General features: G+C 44.0%; 1 pseudogene; it reads left to right on the plus strand.

Annotated features, from left to right (window-relative positions):
* LOC121062450 overlaps positions 1 to 21214 on the plus strand; it is a 36099-nt pseudogene that overhangs the window by 1076 nt on the left and 13809 nt on the right.

A 21214-nucleotide genomic window follows, 5' to 3' on the forward strand; every position in this document is an offset into this window, starting at 1 on the left:
TCACAGCGAATATACCAAAACTTCTAGACTGTTACTTAGACAATGCTCCCGCCTTCCTCCTTGTCACACTCAAAACATTTAAGAACAAAAATAGGATTACAAGATACACCGCCGGGCCCATGTATTGGGCACCACCAATCAACACTTGGATAAAGCAGCACTTCCTTTCTATCTGTCATGCGCTTTGTTCATCTCTGGCCGTTCCCCTCGTGGAGAATACAGAACCGCGGATCGGAACTCCGCACTCGCTTCGCAGCGATGCTGTGTCTCACTCACACAGCACAATCACGCAATCACACAGAGAGGCCCCTTACACTTCTCATTCATACTACAAGGATATATCACTTAGAACAATAACCAAACTTGTTTGTATTGTCTGTTGACTGGTGGTGCCCAAAAATATGCCTGGTGGTTCACAAAAATACGCCTTCTCACTTTGGCCAGTTGCCCCTTTTACCATGATATAATCATTTCCCAGGGGCATCAAGGCTTGGTTTAAGACTGAATACGTTACCCCTGTGTCAATCAAAAATTCTACCTCCTCTTGCTCCTTCCCTAGCTTCATTATAACCAGTGGATCCGCTAGGGTGGATTCCCCAGGTCCCCGTCAGTCTTCCTTCACATGGGCCACTGTTCTTCCTTTCTGGTTGTTTCGTCCCTTCTCCTTGCCTTTCCGTTTTTCTGGGCATTCATTTTTCCTGTGGCCAAATCTTTTGCATATCGCACACTGGTCCCTGCCTAATCGAAACAGTCCTTGTCTAGATTTCCTCTCTTCATCCTCTCTAACAACCACCACCACCCTCCTCTGTCCTCATCTATAATCCTCTTCTCTATTACTGAACACTCTCCATGCCTCATCTAGCAATACTTCCAGGTTTCTGCTTTCTGTGGGACGCAGCCTCTGAAGCTTGCGCCTAATATCACTTGTAGACTGTCCCCAAAACAAAGAGACTAACTGTTGTATTCCTACCAGGTATATCCCAGGGTATGGGCCATCGATGTACCAGGGAAAGCAAAAAATGCTCCACCTGTCGAGGTCAAACTTAAGGAAGGACGACAGCCGATAAGAATCAAACAGTATCCACTGAGGAAGGAAGACAGGGAAGGAATTCAACGGTTAATAGAAAAATTTTTACAACTGGGGTTACAAAGGGAATGTGAGTACAATTTTAACACTCCCACATTACGTGTCCGTGAACCTGATGGGTCATACCGGGTGGTCCAGGACCTCCAGGCTATAAATAAAATAACTGAAGACATTTACCTGGTAGTGGCAAATCCATGCATCTTGCTGACTGTACTGACACCTGATCTAACCTGGTTTACTGTTTTAGATCTGAAGGATGCCTTCTTTTGCCTCCCTCTCCATAAAGCCAGTCAGAAAATATTTGCATTTGAATGGGAAAATCCTAAAAGTGGGCGTAAAACCCAGCTCACTTGGACGGTATTACCACAGGGGTTCAAAAACAGCCCTACCATATTTGGTAATCAACTCGCAAAGGATCTTGAGGCCTGGTAAGCCCCACCTAGGGAAGGGAAGCTGTTAGAATATGTGGATGATATCCTGATTGCTACCAAGACAAAGGACGCTTGTATGACTTGGATGGTGAGTCTGTTGAATTTTTGGGGGTTCCAGGGATACCGGGTATCCAAAAGGAAGGCCCAAGTGATGCAGCGCGAAGTGATTTATCTGGGCTATGAAATCAGTGCGGGACAAAGGACTTTAGGACAGGCCCGGAAAGAAGCAATACGCCAAACTCCGAGACCGCAAACAGTAAAGGAGTTACGAACATTCCTGGGAATGACTGGGTGGTGCCGACTATGGATCTATAACTATGGGTTGCTTGTTAGACCCCTATATGCACTGACAAACACTGAACAGAAACACCTCAAATGGGATAAGGAAACTACACAAGCCTTCGAGATGATAAAAAAGGCCTTGATGTCGGCCCCAGCCCTAGGACTCCCAGATGTGAGTAAGCCTTTTTTCCTTTTTTCCCATGAGAAGAAGGGGATTGCCCTAGGAATATTGGCACAAGATCTCGGCCCGTATGGACGAGCAGTTGCCTGCTTTTCCAAACAACTGGATGCAACTGCAAAAGGTTGGCCTGGATGTTTGCGAGAAGTCACAGCCGTAGTGCTAAACATCCAGGAAGCTTGAAAATTCACCCTGGGCCAGAAAATGAATGTGTTGGTGTCCCATGCAGTATCTGAAGTATTAGAAGCAAAAGGTGGATGCTGGCTTTCCCCACAAAGGTTCTTGAGATATCAGGTTATAATGGTAGAACAGGATGATGCGGAGATAGTAGTCACCAACATTGTCAATCCAGCCTCTTTCCTCAGCGGAAACCTAGGAGAACCAGTGCATCATGACTGTCTGGAAACCATCCAGGCAACATATTTGAGCCGCTCGGACCTGAAGGACAGTCCTATGGAGAATACGGAAAACCAGTTCACTGTTGGAAACAGCTATGTCCTAAGCGGTAAAAAGCATGCTGGATATGCCGTCAGCACTAGTCGGGAAGTGATAGACTCAGGACATTTGCCCATAAACACCTCGGCACAAAAGGCAGAAATAGTTGCTCTGACCCGTGCTTTGGAATTGGCCCGAGGCAAAGTTGTGAATATCTATACCAATTCAAGATATACCTTTGGGGTTGTACATGCACATGGAGCAATCTGGAAAGGGAGAGGATTATTGAACTCACAAGAAAAGAACATCAGACGTGCAGAGGAGATCCTGAAACTATTGGAGGCAGTCCAGCTCCCTGAGAAAGTGGCGATTATGCACATTAAGGCACACCAGAGAGTGAACTCAGAGTTGGAAAGAGGAAATGAGCTGGTGGACAGAGAGGCAAAACAGGTAGCCAAGGTAAAGGTAAGAACAGAAGAGGCTTTGGTCCCTGATGGGCGAATCTCTCTAGAAGATAAGCCAGAATACACTAAGGAAGATCAAAAGCTTATTGCAGATTTGGAAGGATCATATAATAAAGAAGGGTGGGCTCACACCCCACAAGGGAAACTGATTATTCCCTCCTATTTAACATGGCCCTTGATAAGGGAAGAACATAGGAAGAGGCACTGGGGGGCAGAGGCCCTATATAAACACCTGATTAGAGACACTGTAGCTAGAAATTTATACACCATTGTGAGACAAGTGACTCGACAGTGTGATCTTTGCCTTCAGACTAATCCCAAGAGTAGCCCCAGACCGGAAATGGGCCAAATTGGGAAAGGCAATGGGCCTGGGCAACAATGGCAGATTGATTTTACAGAACTCCCAAGAAAAGGGGGGTATCGATATTTATTAGTATTAACTGATGCCTTTTCAGGTTGGCCAGAGGCATTCCCCACCAGGACAGCCAAGGCTTGGGAGGTAGTTAGGATATTATTACAAGAGATAATACCGCATTTTGGGGTTCCAGCAACCATGCCTTCTGATAGAGGACCGCATTTTATCTCAAAAGTGGTACAAAAAATTAGCCACCATTTGGGCATAGACTGGCAACTTCATACCCCATATCGCCCTCAGTCGAGTGGCCAAGTAGAAAAAATGAACCACTTAATTAAACAGCAGATTGTGAAATTGGAGCAAGAAACTAACTTGACCTGGCCTCAGTCCCCTCCCTTGGCTCTCTTGCGCATATGAACTAAGTCGAGCAAAGGAAGGACTAAGCCCTTTTGAGATCTTGTATGGACGACCTTATGGAATACAGAATTGAATGTCCACACAGGTTGGGGATGAAATCATGACCTCTTACATGGTGGCATTAGGCAAACAACTCAGTAAAATTGAGAAACACGTGGCTGGGACTTGAAGTAGGGGTTTAGATAGTCCAGTACATGATATACAACCTGGGGATTATGTGTATATAAAGTCTCTTGCAGAAAAGACCACAGTGGAAAGGACCATTCCAGGTACTCCTGACAACTTTTACTGTGATCACAATTAAAGAGCAACCTGCCTGGATTCACAATTCTTGAGTTAAGAAAGCCCTCACATCAGGATAGACGTCAAAACCAGCTGGGGGTTTGCAGCTACAATTGTGACGTTCATAGGACTGATGTGCATTCAAGCGAGTGCAATTGGGGTCCCACCTCAGCCCAAGACCAATATATGGGTGACCCTGGCAAATAAGACAGGTCAGGACACTATGTGCCTCTCTTTATCTACACCAGGGAACCCTTTCTCTACTTGCCTAGTTGGGATTCCAGGAGAAGTTTGGCCCACTGCTGACATCCCCTCTAGATTATGCGACAGTTCAAATGACTGCGTGGACAACTGGGATGGGTGGAGTGCTTACCTACCCCGTCTCCCTGCAGAGCCACAGGAACTTGAACTTTTAGGATCCCTTAAAATGGACAGTTGCTTATATTTTAACTATACAGGTAGAAACCGATCGACGGCCCAAAATGTTAATTCCTCTTTATCAGTATATAGAAATGATACAACCTGGTGCAGTTATACTAGTAAAAAATTTTCCCGCTCCAGCAACACGACTTTAGCATTACCTTCAGGGATGTTCTTCATCTGTGGAGACAGGGCATGGGGAGGTATACCTTCCCACATCAAGGGACGGCCTTGCAGTTTGGAAAGACTCACACTATTAACGCCAAATACTTCCCAGATCCACAATTTTACAAAGTACCATAGGTCTGGGAGACGTCGAAGGTTTCTCCACGCTTACCAAAGTGATTGTAGGGAAGATGTAGAATTCTGGAGTAGCGAGGAGATAATTTTAGCTTCTATTTTTACACCAGGAGTTTCTGCATCTAAGGCATTGGCCACCCTGAATAAATTAGGCTGCTGGTTGGCTAAACAAAGTAATGAAACCTCTAGTGCCTTGAGTAGGCTACTGACAGATGTAGACTCTGTACGATATGCGACTCTGCGAAACAGAGCTGCTATAGACTTCCTGTTATTGGCACAGGGGCTGCGAGGACTTTGAGGGGATGTGTTGTATGAATTTATCAGATCACTCAGAATCAATTCATGCCAGCATCTGGCGTTTGAAGGAAGGGGTGAACAAATTGCAGGTAGAGACTTGGGATTGGATGGACGGCTGGTTTAATAGATTAGGAATAACTGAGCAGCTAAGAAGTTTATTCAGATTAGGATTTCAAATACTCGCACTATTGGTAACAATATTCTGCACGGGGCCGTGCATACTTAGGTGTTTTCTTTTTACATGCCAGGATGCTACACAGGACTATGAAAAATGGAAAAAACACAGGTTGAGGCAGAAAGTAGAAAATGGAGAGTATTTCTCTCAGGGACCAGGGGATAAAAATAAGTTAGTAGGGATGGAGGAAAAGAATTTCCTAAAGTAGATAGAAAAGGGGGGATTGAAGTAAGAAATAGATGCTAAAGGGTTAACTGTAGAACTATAGCAGGACTGAGACAGGATAGCCTTGGAAGGTAAGGGATATCCGTAGCCCAGATGTACACTGCAAATACTAGTCAGCAAGGAGGTCATGATGACTTTAGATAGAGGATGTAGTTAATTAGAGGAATAGTCATGAAAAGCAATTAAACGGGAAGACAGCACATTCCTTGTTAAGCAAGAACCAGTTTAGACGAGTTTTGCGGCTGAGGTGAAAAGTCCATAGTGAGGAAGACGTACAGCCGTCATCCTGAAGACCTCAGCCCACAACCACCAGGTTGCACTGTGCGTGCGCAGTTGGGAGGAGTTAAAGGCGGAGACAATGGAAATGATTTCTCGGAACTCATTGTAATAAAGACCGTCCTTTTGGGGAGAAATTATGAATATGTATAGGCGTTTCCTTAATTGTGTAACCCCTTCTGCATAAATACAAGATGAACTACCATGGTGGGTGCGCACGATTGTGGTGGGGCGACCCCCTGTGCTGCCCAGTGCTGAATAAACATACCTACTTTACAAGTTTACAGGTTGCGGAGTCTGTTTTCCGTACGTCAGTTGGGGGGGGGGGGGGGCGCGGTTAGGGGTTGGCTCCGTCCGTCTCCCTGCCAGGAGCCCTCGCTGCAGCTGATCCGTGCGAGGTCCTTGTTAAAATGGCGGAAATGATAATCTTGGTGGGCATTTTAAAGCCACTCTTGTCACACCCGGCTCCGCCCTCAGCACGTCAGCGCTGCTGCAGCACAAGCACAGATCCTGCCTGCTCGGGGGAGGGGCCAGAGCTGCGGCTCTGACCAAATGGCTCTGTGCCACGTTACTGGGGGGGGGGGGGGGTAGGGGTAGGGGTAGGGGTAGGGGTAGGGGTAGGGGTAGGGGTAGGGGTAGGGGTAGGGGTAGGGGTAGGGGTAGGCTCCATCCATCTCCCTGCCAGGAGCCCTCGCTGCACCTGATCCGTGCAAGGTCCTCGTTAAAATGGCTTAAAATGACACGGGAAAGGTTTATCTCACAGGGGCAAAAGGGTTCTGGGACAGGAATTAGCAGGGCTCATTTGGAAAGCTTTAAACTAGATACGAAGGGGGATGGGGTTGTAGCTGGGCTTGCACCGGTAGGGCATCGCCCTAGCAGTGATGAAGACCAGGAGACCTCCCACTCCCCTAGGGTGAAATCAGCGTGCTCAGCTCGCTCCCTGAAGTGCCTGTACACCAATGCACGCAGCATGGGGAATAAGCAGGAGGAGTTAGAAATCTGTGTTTGGTCGGGAGATTATGATCTGGTGGCAATTACAGAGACATGGTGGGACAGCTCACATGACTGGAATGTGGTCATGGATGGGTATGTCCTTCTCAGAAAAGACAGGCCAGCAAGGCAAGGTGGTGGAGTTTTTCTTTATGTGAGAGAGCAACTACATTGTATTGAGTACTGTCCAGGGGCAGATGAGGAGCGAGTTAAGAGTCTGTGGGTGAGAATTAAGGGGCAGGCTGGCATGGGGGATACTGTTGAGGGTGTCTATTACAGGCCACCAGATCAGGATGAGGAAGTTGATGAGGCCTTCTACAAGCAGCTGATAGCAGCCTCGAGAACACAGGCCCTGGTTATCGTGGGGGATTTCAACTACCCTGACATTTTCTGGAAGGCCTACTCAGCCAGCCATCTGCAGTCCAGGAGGTTCCTTCAGTGCATTGATGATAACTTCCTGATGCAAATGGTGGATGTGTCAACTAGGAGAGGAGCGCTGCTGGATCTTGTCCTCACTAACAAGGAGGGGCTGGTTGAAGCGGTGAAGGTTGAGGGCAGCCTTGGTTGCAGTGACCATGAGATGGTGGAGTTTGGGATCTCATGTGGCAGGAACAAAGTACTGAGCAAAATCTCAACCCTGGACTTCAGGAGGGTCAACTTTGCCCTTTTCAAGCATTTGCTAGGGGAAATCCCATGGGACAAGGTACTTGAAGGAAAAGGGGCCCAAGATGCTTGGTTAGCGTTCAAGGACTGCTTCTTCTGAGCTCAAGAACAGAGCATCCCAACAGGTAGGAAGTCGGAAAAGAGAGCCAGGAGACCTGCATGGTTAAACAGGGAACCACTGGGCAAACTCAAGTGGAAGAGGAGAGTCTACAGATCATGGAAGGAGGGGCTGGCCATATGGGAGGAATATAAGGCTGTTGTCAGAGAATGTAGGGAGGCAACTAGGAAAGCTAAGGCCTCCCTAGAATTAAACCTTGCAAGAGGGGTCAGGGACAACAGAAAGGGCTTCTTCAAATACACTGCAGATAAAGCTAACACTAGAGGCAATGTAGGCCCACTGATGAATGAGGTGGGTGCTCCGGTGACAGAAGATAAAGAGAAGGCGGAGTTACTGAATGCTTTCTTTGTCTCTGTCTATAATGCCAGAGACTCTCCTGAGGAGTCCCGTACCCCTGAAGCCCCAGAGGAAGTCGGAATAAAGGAGGAGTTTGCCTTGGTTGATGAGGGCTGGGTTAAGGACCAATTAAGCAAGCGGGACATCCATAAGTCCACGAGTCCTGATGGGATGCATCCATGGGTGCTGAGGCAGCTGGCGGAAGTCATTGCTAGGCCACTTTCCATCATCTTTGGTAAGTCATGGGCATCGGGAGAGGTGCCTGAGGACTGGAGGAAAGCAAATGTCACTCCAGTCTTCAAAAAGGGCAAGAAGGAGGACCCGGGTAACTATAGACTGGTCAGCCTCACCTCCATCCCTGATAAGGTGATGGAACAACTTATCCTTGGCATTGTCTCTAGGCATATCAAGGATAAAAGGATCATTAGGGGCAGTCAACATGGCTTCACCAAGGGGAAGTCATGCTTGACCAACCTGATAGCCTTTTATGAGGACATAACCGAGTGGATAGATGATGGAAAGGCAGTGGATGTAGTGTATCTTGATTTCAGTAAAGCCTTCGACACCATCTCCCACAGCATCCTCGCAGCTAAACTGAGGAAGTGTGGTCTGGATGATCGGGTAGTGAGGTGGACTGTGAACTGGCTGAAAGGAAGAAGCCAGAGAGTTGTGGTCAATGGGACGGAGTCGAGTTGGAGTCCTGTATCTAGTGGAGTCCCTTAAGGGTCGGTACTGGGACCAGTGTTGTTCAATATAGTCATCGATGACTTGGAAGAGGGAATGGAGTGTGCTGTCAGCAAGTTTGCTGATGACACTAAACTGGGAGGAGTGGCTGATACGCCAGAAGGCTGTGCTGCCATCCAGTGGGACCTCGACAGGTTGGAGAGTTGGGCGGGGAGAAATTTAATGAAATATAATGAGGGCAAGTGTAGAGTCCTGCATCTGGGCAAGAACAACCCCAGACACCAGTATAAGTTGGGGACTGACCTGCTGGAGAGCAGTGAAAGGGAGAGGGACCTGCGGGTCCTGGTGGAAAACTGGGATGACCATTAGCCAGCACTGTGCCTTTGTGGCCAAGAAGGCCAGTGGCATCCTGGGGTGTATCAGGAGGGGGTGAGGTTAGTAGGTCTAGAGAGAGGTTCTCCTCCCCCTCTACTCTGCCCTAGTGAAACCACATCTAGAACACTGCATCCAGTTCTGGGCCCCTCAGTTCAAGAAGGACAGGGAACTGCTTGAGAGAGTCCAGCACAGAGCCACAAGGATGATTAAGGGAGTGGAGCATCTCCCTTATGAGGAAAGGCTGAGGGAGCTGGGTCTCTTTAGCTTGGAGCAGAGGAGACTGAGGGGTGACCTTATTAATGTTTATAAATATGTAAAGGGTGAGTGTCAGGAGGATGGAGCCAGGCTCTTCTCGGTGACATCTAATGGTAGGACAAGGGGCAATGGGTGCAAGCTGGAACATAGGAGGTTCCACTTAAATATGAGATGAAACTTTTTTTATGCTGACAGTGACAGAACACTGGAACAGGCTGTCCAGGGGGGTTGTGGAGTCTCCTTCTCTGGAGACATTCAAAACCTGCCTGGACGAATTCCTGTGTGGTGTGGTGAGGGGGCTGGAGAACAAGTCTTACGAGGAGTGGCTGAGGGAGCTGGGATTGTCCAGCCTGGAGAAGAGGAGGCTCAGGGGCGACCTTATTGCACTCTATAGATACCTTAAAGGAGGCTGTAGCGAGGTGCGGGTTGGTCTATTCTTCCATGTGCCTGGTGACAGGACAAGGGGGAATGGGCTAAAGTTGCACCAGGGGAGCTTGAGGTTGGATATTAGGAAGAACTCCTTTACTGAAAGGGTTGTTAGGCATAGGAATGGGCTGCCCAGGGAAGTGGTTGAGTCACCATCCCTGGAGGTCTTTAAAAGACATTTAGATGTAGAGCTTAGTGATATGGTTTAGTGGAGGACTTGTTAGTGTTAGGTCAGAGGTTGGACTAGATGATCTTGGAGGTCTCTTCCAACCTAGATGATTCTGTGATTCAAGAACTGCTCCAAATATGAGCCCATACCACGGGGTCCATCCTTCAGGAGCAAAAAGATCCAACATGGGTTTCCCATAGGCAGCAGCTCCTGCCAGATCCCCTGCTCCTGTGTGGTCTCCTCTCCATGGGCTACAGGTCCGGCCTAGAGTCTGCTCCGGTGGGGACTCTCCACAGGCCTCAGCCTCTTTCAGGTCAGATCCACCTGCTCCACCATGGTCTCCTCCATGGGCTGCAGCATGGAAATCTGCTCCACCGTGGTACACCATGGGCTGCAGGGGGACAACCTGTTCCACTATGGTCCTCTCCACAGGCCGGAGGGGAACTTCTGCCCCGGCATCTGGAGCACCTCTTCCTCCTCCTTCTTCACTGACCTTGGTGTCTGCAGGACTGTTTCTCATTCCTCTCTCTCCCAGCTGCTGTGGCAGCTGCCCCCTTCTCTAACACGGGGCAGCTTCTGGATTCTTCTCACAGAGGCCGCCCCTGCAGCCCCCCGCTACCAAAACCTTGCCACATAAACCCAATACAGTGGACTTGAATTTATTCCCCTAACATTCTTAGCCTCAATGATTCTCTCTTCATAGTGTTATAAATGACTGAGTCCCAAATAGGATTACAATCAAAGTTTACAATTTATTAAACGAATAAAGGCAAGCAAACAGCGCTGGGTGCGCCGGGAGTCTCTGCTCCACCAGGACGCACACCCGTTACGTAAGATGGCTAATTTTTATACTCCTAGGCTAATACATATTCATTACTACTTCTAGAAGAGGCAGGGTTATTATAATTGGTTTCCCGAATCCGAGTCCTCCCAGGTGCGCCTGCTTATCAGTCTCTGGTAGTCTCTCAGGGGCTGCTCGGACGGGGAGGCTCATATTCTTCCTCCTTATCTAGTGGTCTCTTGGCCGAATGTCAGACGTCCGTGCAGAGTCAGCAGTTTTTCTCTGAAGAAATCCCTTTGTTCTCTTATCACCTAAACCCAGGCCTCAATGTTAACCCTTCAAATCCCTTAGTGGCACGAATTGCTGGACCATTCCTTACAATTCCTCCCCTTCTTTTTAATATCATCAATTCATGTCTCTTCTTCAACCTTTGTTAGTATCAATTGGATTTCATCAGTCAGTTCTCGGGGAGTCCATTTCTTAAGCATCATTATCGACACATCACCTTTTTTCTCTACCGAAGTCATCACAAATTGGGTGCTATTTATTATTCGCCGTACCAACAACGTAAAGCAAGGTATCATACAAGGTATAAACAATAATGTCATTACACCACATAAAAATAAAAATAGCATCCTTTTAACCCATGGTCCACCGGGCAACCACGAAAAGAAATCCCAATCCATACCCTTCCAAGTTTGTACTGGGACGTGGGCTAACTTCCTAATTTCCTTTGTTATCTGTTTAACCACTTTTCCATTATCATCAATTTGTAAACAACAATTAGAATCATTCAGTTTTCCACACACTCCCCCTTCTTCTGCTAGTAAATAGTCTAAGACAATTCTATGTTGAAAGATAGCATTCCTCATCTGAGTGGATTGATCAGCCAGAAGATCCAAGGCCGTCGCTGTTTGATTGGTCAGTTACTAAGGTTAAAGGCCTTGGCCACTTCCTCCCCCAGAGTGAAAAAGTTATTCCTCCATTCCTGCCCATGGCCCAATTGCCCCTGTAAAAACAATACCAGGAAGTATAGCATTTCTTATCCTTTTTCGCTGTCCAATCTTGAGAGTGTGGGAAACGCCTTCAATCATGGGGTTGGGCCCGCTTTCAGAGCTTGTGTTACCATTCAGCCCTTCGGGGTGATCCAGCTCCTAGAAAAACTAATCACAATTTTATTATGGGTTTAAAAGGTTCTCATGTTATTTTTCTCAGGACAACCTGATCTTAGTGTGGGAGAAGTCCGGTCGAGGCCCTCTCACTCGGCGGTCAATACCCATAGGGGTTGCCTCCCTCGGTAGACCATACACACCGCAGTGGAGGGTCCTACCCCGGTCTTGCCTTCTCCCTTTCCTCCCTTCAGCCTTGTCCTCTTTATCCAGTGCCCTTAATTCATGCAGAACCTCATTGCTAGGATATTAGTTCCTCTTTAGTCTCAGTTTCAGTTCCCCAGGAGTGGACTCAACCCTCCAGGCTTCGGTAGTTATTGGTCCTTTTATTCTGGATGCGTGGGTCCAACCCCTTTCTGCTGTTCTCACAGCTGTTTCAGTAGTAAGTAAAACAAGGTACGGTCCCTCCCATCGGGGGTTCAATGATTCTTCTCTCGAGGTTTTTATTAAGACCTTGTCTCCTGGTTGTATTTTATGAATAGCAAATCCTAAAGGTGGTGTTTGAGTCATCATCCCAATTTCTCTTAGCTCCTGTAATCTCCTTCCAATGGTAATTATATATTTCTGGATACTATGATCCTCAACTACATTGTTCCCTAGGGGCATCCCTTGAGAATAAGGCATACCATATAACATTTCATATGATGATAATCCAGTCTCACTGTGTAGTTTAGTTCTTATGTTTAAAAGTGCCAGTGGTAAGCATTTCGTCCAGGGCAGCTGTGTCTCGATCATTAACTTAGCCAATTGTTGTTTTATTGTTTGATTCATCCTTTCTACTTTCCCTGAGCTTTGTGGGTGCCATGGAGTGTGGTATTCCCACTGAATACCTTTCAAGGGGTACATCCTTCGAATCTTTGCGGCTGGTGTATGTTCGATTATTTCCACACAATTGTGTTCCAACGGTCCTTCTTCTGGAACAGTTCCTAGAAATACTGCTGGATTTAACAGGTTAGTTGTTTTTAAGGTTACATCATCTTGTTCAGTTAGTATTGCCTGATATTTCATCATCCGGCTGGGTGATAACCAGTGGCCCCCCCTTTTGTTCTAAAACGGTTGTTACCATATGTGGTCCAAAAACTTCAATATGTTTTCCCATTCGAAGGCAAATAATTTTCTACTATCTTTATCAAGAGGTATGCGAAAGAAGGCATCCTTTAAATCCATTACAGTAAACCATTTATATTTCTCTCTCACAGATGTTAACAATGTGTAAGGATTAGCTACTACCAGGTGAATGTCCTTTGTTATTTCATTTATTGCTCTAAGATCTTGTACCAATCTATACTCGCCATTCGGCTTCTTTACTGGAAAAATTGGAGTATTGTATTCCGATTTACATTCTTCCAGAATCTGATATTTGAGAAATTTGTCAATAATGTTCACTATCCCCTGCCTAGCTTCTATCTTAAGTGGATATTGTTTGATTCGAACAGGTTTGGCTCCTTCCTTTAATTCCACCTTTACCGGTTGTGCCAGTTTCGACTTCCCTGGTACATCTGTTTCCCATACTGCTGGTATAACTGCATTTTCTACTTCTCTTGGAATATTAACAAAGGGTTTATCTTTGATCATTAGGATTTGTCCTACTTTGGACTCAGGTACCTTCATTATTAATTCTCCATCCTCAAAGGTTATAGTTGCATCTAATTTGGCTAATAGATCCCGTCCCAAGAGTGGAATCGGGCATTCTGGTACATACAAAAATTCATGGGTTAGTTCCTTACCCCCAAAACGCAAGTCAAGGGGTTGTAAGAATGGCCGTTCCTCCTCCTTCCCTGTGGCTCCAATTATTGCAGTTGTCTTAGTTCCTAATCGTCCTTTTAAACTATTTAACACTGAATATGTTGCTCCTATTACATTTACAGCCTAATTAACACAGAAAAAGAAGCTCCCATAACCAACAAAAAATTCAAGCCTCTGTCTTCGTTCGTAGCTTTATTTCAACTAGTGGACCTGCTAGGGTAGATGCCCCAGGTCCCCATCATTCCTGACTGCTGTAAGTTTGTCTTGCAGCCTAAGACAATTTCTTTCTGATATCAGGGGCCGATTGCCCTGGAAAGAGGCTAGCCAATTGCCTCTGTGTTTTTTTTTTTGTTTTGTTTTGTTTCTTTGTTTTTTTTTAAGCCAGGTCCATTTTTTTTTCTCATTGCATTTCAAAGTTGGTCCAAAAATTCAAAAATTCCATAAATTCCATAGGGGTTTCTTTTGGACCTTGTTGGAACAGATTCTCAATTCCCAATTGCTAATTTAACCAGATTTTGGTATTTACATAATTTCCGGGGTGATTAGGGTCTCATTGGGGGGGGGGTCGGTCAGGGGAATGCAATCGTTGAAAGTTCCCTGAACGGTCCCATTGGCAATCTGAGCTCACACATGAACTCAGGTTGTTTTAAGAGTTAGCTGCTTTTCTGTTTCCACGACAACTCCCTCGGACCCATCACGGTCCCTCTGCCCCAGAGGGCTCACACCCGCGATTTAGAGATCTCAGCCTCGGGTTGAGGCGGAACTATTAACATTCCTACATCCTCTTTCCCTGCTCATTCAACTTCAAACAGCTCTGTTAAATACTACATGCCACACAACCTTTAACACCTTCAACAACCCTTTTAACACTTCTTTTATCTTTCTCCAGCCTGTACTTTTCTAATGCCAACACCAAAGGCTCAGTCAGGGGCCAACTTAATTCCATACCTTTTCCCTCCAAGATGCTGAAACAACATATCAGTATACAACATTTCATCCTATTTTCCTTCTCTCCTCAAAAACATTAATTGCAAGACACTGTTATAGTCGTTGATCCATAAAGTGGCCATTTAGTTTATATAGTGGCCACCATTGATTGCAATACTTAGTGAAAGTCCTCTTGCTTTCTGTGCCCCCATTTCTAACAATATCCTTCCAATGTGCCAATATGCACCCAAGGAGGCTTTTTTTTTTTTTTTAGGACGTCTTTGTTTTGGATTTTACCCATTTCCTTGATTTCCCATTCCCTTTTATTTATTTATATTAGTTACTGTCCCTTGTTTCAATTTCCACGCAAACCTTTTAATTGCAGGTTTTTACTATCTTTTCCTAATCTTCTTCCCAAATGTCCCAGTTCTCTGGGTTAAACTCTTCTTTCCACATACAAACTTTACTATTTCAGATTATTAATGAGCCCCGTTCCAATCATAAATCCACGGGACTTCGGAAAAACACCAGAAGCACTCAGCCTTCTGTCTTCTAGACAATCAATACCACCTTTTTCACAAAATTTACATTTCAACAAGACCGAATTTCAAGCCGAATGCTAATTTTTCTCATGCACTTTGTTAGTAAGCCTACACAAAACAAGGAATCACTCCTGTGTATCCGTCAAGATGGGGGTTTAAAAAGGTGTTGAGGCCTAAATAAATTCGCTCTCCCCCTTCTTACCAAATTCCCAGGGCTCAGGCCCGAACCACCAAAGAAGTGACTCTCCATTCTACCACTTTGATAATCAGTCAGCCCCCCTCCCCCGATACTTGGGAAACTGACCAAACACCACTGCAAATATACCGAAACTTCTAAACTGTTACTTAGATAATGCTCCCACCTTCCTCCTTGACACAGTCAAAACATTTAAGAACAAAATAGGATTACAAGATGCACCACCGGGGGTGGATTGTTAGGATATAGAGGTGGTAGGTTATCCAATGACTCCCATTCATCATCTTTTTCTTTTTCTTTTTCCTTTTTTTTTTTTCTTTTTTCTTTTTTTTTTTTTATTTTTTCTTTGTCGTCTTGAAACTTCTCGTCTGCTTTTAGTGTAAATATTGAGGCTGGAAAAGGACGTGAAGTCCTGATCCATAATCCTGCATAATCGCTTTCCTCCTGGCTAAAAAGGTTCCTTTGAATTAACATGTATATTTAAGGCCTGGCAAACCCAGTCTTCAAAGGATCCGAAAACGGGCCAAAAGACATGTGGTCTTAAAGGCTCCTTCGGCCATTCTATCATACAATACTGGACCATTTTTAATTTACTTTTTTCCTTTTCTGGGGCCCCTATCGTTCCAATTTCTAATCATTATCCCTAATGGACTTTCTGGTGGTATGTCTGGTAATTTGCTCCCTTTTCTCTGGTCCCGGGTCTTCAATTTTGTCTGACCCATCTAGGAATTTTACTGTGGCAATTCCTACAGCCCTTGGTTGCCTTAGTGAGAGTGTCTTGCAGGGGGTTTAGGACCTATCACCCACCCACGAATCCTATAGGAATCGCTTCGGTCCTTCACCGGCCAAGTCCCTCGCGGGAGATTGGAACCGCAGTTAGAAAACCTCCACAATCGCTTCGGAACTACGTTCCGTCTCAGTCACACTCTCACACACACACAGGCAACCGAATCCCACCCAACCGAACGGTATACGCCTTAAATACTTACGACTCCGTCGTCTTCGTTCGGATCTTCACGCGCAGAATTACGGGCAAAATATAGTGCTGCAACCGGCAAAGGGAGCTCATAAAAAAATCTAAATCTTTGCTTGCCCTTATTCAGGTTCAAGATGGTGTTAGTCCCGACCCGACTCGAACAGGAGCCACCAAATGGTGGGGGCGCCCCTCCTAGATCAAGTCAGAATTCAGGAACCACGACCATCCCGGACGAGCCCCCAATTGTTATAAATGACTAAGTCCCAAATAGGATTACAATCAAAGTTTACAATTTATTAAATGAATAAAGGCAAGCAAACAGCGCTGGGTGCGCCGGGAGTCTCTGCTCCACCAGGACGCACACCCGTTACGTAAGATGGCTAATTTTTATACTCCTAGGCTAATACATATTCATTACTACTTCTAGAAGAGGCAGGGTTATTATAATTGGTTTCCCGAATCCGAAGTCCTCCCAGGTGCGCCTGCTTATCAGTCTCTGGTAGTCTCTCAGGGGCCGCTCGGACTGGGAGGCTCATATTCTTCCTCCTTATCTAGTGGTCTCTTGGCCGAATGTCAGACGTCCGTGCAGAGTCAGCAGTTTTTCTCTGAAGAAATCCCTTTGTTCTCTTATCACCTAAACCCAGGCCTCAATGTTAACCCTTCAAATCCCTTAGTGGCACGAATTGCTGGACCATTCCTTACAATAGTTATGACTTGCATATTTGCTCCTGTTGTAGAAGACAGTACTTTTTACATATTAGCTGACATTGACTGATCTGCTTTTCTCAGAAATCCAGGATCGGCATAGTAATTCTTAGTGCTAGGACACTCCCTACCTCCAAATCTTTTCAGTGTCCAGAAAGGAGATCTACATGTGTCAGCCATCGATCAAAAAATTGGGGAGAAGACATCTCAGACATCTCAAAAAAATTTACAGTGTATCTTCAGAAGTTGTATAAACAGCTAGAATAACCAGTATGGGAAAAAAAAAAAAAAAGAATTCACCACTATTCCACTTTTTATCTGCAGAAAGGGTCAGCTTGTCTTTTTCAAGTATTAGCATGGCACACATGCTCATTTCAAATAATAGTTTTCAAGACTGAGACATACTTCCTTTGAACATCCAGCCCAGTACCGGCAGTCAGGGTGCCAGGAGGTGCTGTGCTTCAGTACCAACCACATCTGAAGCAGATCGAACTCCTTCATACGCTGCCATTCTCCTTTTTGGTTGGAGTGTAGTGGGCCTCGGATTCTCTGTATCCCTGACTCCAAAACCCTAGGGGTTGACTTCAAGTTTCCCTGGGGCTCTTTCTGTGAGAAGCTCCGGGTGGGGTCATTCTCCCTGGCTGCGGTGTAGGAGGTTCATGACAAGGTGAAAAGCAAAGACAAATATAATAATGGTGATTTTGCAGATTTCTCAGAGTAAAACAACTGTAATGATGATTTCTCTCAATTTTTATGACATAGTTAATTCAGACAAAATGCAATGGCCTTCAATCCCTTCTGTTGCTGGGCACATACTCTACTCAGTGTAAAGATTTCAGGAAGCTTGTCTCATTGGTGACTGTGGATAATTTTTTCACAACACTGCCAAGGTCAGCAGTTTGTAACTTCCATATAGATGGAGGCATCTGAGCCATCACTGTCATTTGGTATTCCTCACCTCGTTTCTGCAAGGACTGTCTCTTTGCCAGTGATGTTTGTGGCCCAAATCTCTCTCAGTAAAATCACTGGCAAATTTCCCAACACGTTGAATAAGAACGGAATTGAGTCTGCTACGGTGATCATGGGATCTTCTGGTCCCATGACCAGAAGATGCACGCACATCTCTCATCATACTGTAAGCAGCAAATTGTCATGATTGCTATTTAGCAATCCAACCTGAGGGGCTGGTGACATCTAAGAGTGAGTTGATTATATTAACACTCAAAGGCATAGACAGAACTTATTTACAGCATCAGAAAAGATAATTCCTTGCCTAAGAGAAATCATGAAAGGCATGAAAGAGAAATCATGAAAGGCAAAATCTATTCCAGCTACCTTAAAATACTCTTTCGTGGGTTCAAGTCAATTATTTACCACAGGAAAGAAAAGTAACAAAAACCAAAACATCCCCCTTGCTGATCAGAAGACAAAAATATGACATAAGGAATGTATGTCATATTATGTATGTCATATTACGTATGTCATATTACTACTGATTACTACTATTACTACTGATTACTATTGATACTACAAGTATCAAAAAAAATGTTTTGAGACTATTTTCATTAAAATTTACCTGTGCAATTAATTTCCCTGAACATTCCTTGGCAAGAAAACAGCCCTAAAAAAATCCTTAAAACACGTTTTCTACTTTGTGCACATTTTTTTAGAAAGGTTTCTCTTTACTTAATTCTTGGTGGGTAAAGGTTATTCAGCATTTCTAAAACTGCAGCAAAGGAAACTTTTCAGAAAATCTTAGAGCAGTACGAGGCAAAACAGAAGTACTGTTTTAGAAGCAGCAGGTACCATTTCTAGTCTAGGACCTAGACTGAAGGTAGCTGCTTTTCAAATTTTGCAATGGAACAATTAATAAAGAAACCCATTAAGGTCTGATTGGTGCTGCTAAAAAGGAAGGTTGAATTTCATTCCTTTGAAGTAACTGAGAATGAATCAAGCCTCATTACAGAGATATAATCTACATTCATACATTTATGTTAGTGATTCAAATCTATTGGGACAGATTGAATTCCGTTAAATAGTGCATATTTGCTGTGGAACTTTTCTCAGGCTTTCCCAGACTAACCTAAGAAGTGACCTAACAATACAAAGTAGTGGGGTATTTAGGGATTCACCTGTGCTGTAAAAGTAAGACTATACAGAAAGTAGAAAAAAGAATGAGATATAATCTAAAAAGCTATGTCAGCTTTTCATTTGAACTCCATTTTGTAAATGCCCTCCCTGTCAAACAGGATAGAAAAGGACTCTATGTGTTGTAGTGGTTTTAAGCACTGCACTGAATACTGCACCTGCCAGAAGCAGATTTAATATAAAATTCTGGATATGTAGTTTTTTGTACTTAACCAAAAGATCTTAAAAACAATATACAACCCATTACAAGCTAGAAATAGATCTAAGCAGGACTCCTCTTGAGAAGTGAAAATTCAAGAGAGTACCTATTTTTTAAAGGAGTAGGGGTTAAATATGTTTGACCCCCTACACTGCTATTTTCTCTTGCCACCAGAATATCTAGAATGCCAATTCATTGCATTTTTCAGCATTTGACAGGAAAAAGAGCAAAAATGAAAGGTTTCTTCAAATCTATGATTTTAAGACATTATAGTGATTATTTATTATTTAAGCTGTTGGAATCAAAAGAACTTTGGTTTTAGAAATATGTTGTACCCTTCATGACCTGGACAGCAAGTGAGCATTGACAGTAGCTTTATAGATATACACATAAGCTGTCAGGCATTCATCAAGGAGTAGGCTTTTGCTTTTTATTTTGTTTTTATTTCTTTTTTTTATTAGTTGCTACAAAAGGGAAGCCTAAATCAGATTCACCAAAAAAATTCTGAAATGCTCTGCACTCAGTATAAATACATGCAGAATAAATACTCTGAAGTACCATAAACAACATCATAAAACATACTGATTCTAACATTAAATGGTTTAATTTTTAAGACTATTTAAATGTCACCCCCAGGAGCTAAGCACATAAATTTAAAAGCTAACACTCTCCAGAATAAACACCGTAATTGGAGAAAATAATTTCTAACTTCTGTTGTGAAGTTAACAATATATTTAACACCAGTTAGAATCAGTCTAATTTTAGAACTATTTGTTATTTTCTGCATTTTCTGTTGTTTAAATTAAGATTGACTCAAAATGCCACATGTAATTGCATAGGCAATATTCCATTGCATTCCACTGATCTGCATTATTAAACTGCCTCTATTTCAAAAAAGATCTGGTTTTACATATCGATTAACTCCCTGTGTTTCTGTACTGGTTCAATTCTCTGCTACTCCATTCTCTTAGTGAATGTTCCACCTACTTGCATTCCAAACCAGTTATTTTACAATACTAAATAATGAACCAACAGTCAATGTCTAGCATGCTTGCCTATATCCTGAAAGTCCCTGATACCTTATGGTGTTAAAAGATCATCATATGGAAGATGCCTGTTAATTACTGGGAAAGTTGACAGTTCCATGATGGGACAGAATTATGAATCTGTCATAACATTCAGTATGTAAAACAACAAATCCATTAGGAAACACAGAATCAAAGGAAAAAACAACAACATATGCCCCTCCAAGAAAATAATAGCTTGAAAAATCTCTAAAAATAGCCTTGAAAATAGAAAATTTGTTTCTTTCTGGAAAAGGAAACTGCATTAGTTTAATAATAATAATAATAATAATAATAATAATAATAATAATAATAATAATAATAATAAAGGACAGCAAAACATTCAAACAGATTTTATGGGGAAATCTTTGCAATCCCAATAAAGCCCCTTTTTCTTTGAAGTCAAATGCATAATTCAGTAAATGACTCATGTTAGCGATTAGAAAATGGTTATTTAGGGCCCTGATTTCTTTTAAGACAAGGAGGGTGAGTGTGGAGAAAGAGACACAATAAATCTTGAGAAGCTTAAAAGGAAGAGCAGGCTGAAGTGTGAACTTTTTATTTCAGCAATGGAAGTGAGAAATCAGTGATTTGTTAAAGGAGAGAGAAAGACCTCCATGGAAGCTGGCAAAGAAGGAAAAGGAGCTAATTACATCTCTTCCATTTTTACTCTCTCCAACCAATATATAAACTGCTTTTCTAGGGTCTGCCTGTAGTATATACTTCTTTCTAACCTCTTCATCCAACCCCTTCTCTAGTGAGGAGGAAATCTAGCAGGCAACAAGCTCCAGGTGGCTTTCTGCTAGAAAACAAGTGGTGTTTTGTTGTTGTTGTTGTTGTTGTTTAGTTTGTTTGTTTGTTTTTACGGGTGTGTGTGGTACTGAAGCCTCCCTGGAGGGGTTTGGTTCAGCCTAGATGATGGGGAAATTTGTAAAGCACGAGTCTCCAAGTAATGCTGGTGGCTAGCACTCTAAGAAGAATGCTTTAGGAACGATTAGCAGTGAACTGAAGGTGGCAGTAGCTAGGGAAGAAGTGAGGACAATTGGGGTTGTCAGTGAGGAAGGATGAGTTGTGTGACTGGTTTGGGATTTGCAAAAAGGTGAGGGCGTGGGGGATCAGAA

This window comes from Cygnus olor, chromosome W (assembly GCF_009769625.2).
Source record: "Cygnus olor isolate bCygOlo1 chromosome W, bCygOlo1.pri.v2, whole genome shotgun sequence".
Lineage (NCBI taxonomy): Eukaryota > Metazoa > Chordata > Aves > Anseriformes > Anatidae > Cygnus > Cygnus olor.